Here is a 1650-nt window from a genome sequence, read left to right on the forward strand (position 1 = left end):
TATATTCGTTATGTTGCTAATGAATGAGCTTATGAGTGTATGGTAAAGGATGAAGTCGCGAAAGATTCCTTACCAATCCAGAAGGTGCACAGTAGCAATAAACAAAATCATTACGATACCATAGAACAGTGAAATGCTTATGTAATGTCATGCCCATTACGTGGAGAATCCCTTGTTTAACTATTGTGTTTAAGTGTAATGCAAGAAATTAGGCAACATTAGCGTGAAAGAATTTATTACAATAAAAGGGGAGATATATGAAACAAATGGTGGTCTTGATTATTGAGTTGTGTGTAGCCATTTTGTTGAGGCATTATACCATAAGCTCCATTTTTTGCTTGTAGTCCCAAGCTTTGATGCTACAGAAAGGAAATGTGGTCTTGCCAGGGTGGAGTGAGTGCACCAGAAAAGTGCACAAGCTATTATCCTATGCGTTATCCATTCCGTTGCGTTAAGAAGTAGAGACAGAATAAATAATAGCTTAACTGTTAGGCGCTAGGGCTCTAATTTCAAGCATAGTTGCAGTGGATATGATAAATCATGAAAATATTTCTGATGTAAGGCACTCGTTTGGCAGGCCACTCATCTAGTAGGCCTGACTACTAAATGCCACAGATGAGAGGATAACCTCCCAACGTCAATTGAAGGTGGAGGTGAGGAGACAGGATAGGAAAGGGGTTATTGATGTCAGCTGCCTCAGGACATTACTCGGAATCAGCAGCGACGAATGAAAATGTGTCCCTGGCCGGGATTCGAAACCGGGATCTCCTGCTTATCAGGCAGGTGCGCTAACCACTGCGCCATCCAGGACACTGTGTTATCGCACCTGCACGGACTATCTCGGCCAGCCTCACGGCCAACCCACCGAGCGGCACCTATCCTCAGTTCCTGCCCATGCTCGCTACTTCGAGATTCCCACAGGAGGTCAGACGTTCCAGTAGAATCAATTGTATGAATGTGTGGCGTCTTGTCTTTCGACTATTTATTCACTTACAGGGTGTTTCAAAAATGACCGGTATATTTGAAACGGTAATAAAAACTAAACGAGCAGCGATAGAAATACACCGTTTGTTGCAATATGCTTGGGACAACAGTACATTTTCAGGCGGACAAACTTTCGAAATTACAGTAGTTACAATTTTCAACAACAGATGGCGCTGCAAGTGATGTGAAAGATATAGAAGACAACGCAGTCTGTGGGTGCGCCATTCTGTACGTCGTCTTTCTGCTGTAAGCGTGTGCTGTTCACAACGTGCAAGTGTGCTGTAGACAACATGGTTTATTCCTTAGAACAGAGGATTTCTCTGGTGTTGGAATTCCACCGCGTAGAACACAGTGTTGTTGCAACAAGACGAAGTTTTCAACGGAGGTTTAATGTAACCAAAGGACCGAAAAGCGATACAATAAAGGATCTGTTTGAAAAATTTCAACGGTCTGGGAACGTGACGGATGAACGTGCTGGAAAGGTAGGGCGACCGTGTACGGCAACCACAGAGGGCAACGCGCAGCTAGTGCAGCAGGTGATCCAACAGTGGCCTCGGGTTTCCGTGCGCCGTGTTGCAGCTGCGGTACAAATGACGCCAACATCCACGTATCGTCTCATGCGCCAGAGTTTACACCTCTATCCATACAAAATTCAAACACGGCAAC

The 1650-nt window shown here is 44.6% G+C and overlaps 1 non-coding gene across 1 annotated transcript; it reads right to left on the reverse strand.

Annotated features, from left to right (window-relative positions):
- Nucleotides 1-736: 736 nt before the first annotated feature.
- Trnai-gau lies at nucleotides 737-811 on the reverse strand. Its single transcript has one exon. It is a non-coding gene; the product is annotated as a tRNA-Ile (tRNA).
- Between the last annotated feature and the right edge of the window lie 839 nt (nucleotides 812-1650).

This window comes from Schistocerca piceifrons, chromosome 2, assembly GCF_021461385.2.
Source record: "Schistocerca piceifrons isolate TAMUIC-IGC-003096 chromosome 2, iqSchPice1.1, whole genome shotgun sequence".
NCBI lineage: Eukaryota > Metazoa > Arthropoda > Insecta > Orthoptera > Acrididae > Schistocerca > Schistocerca piceifrons.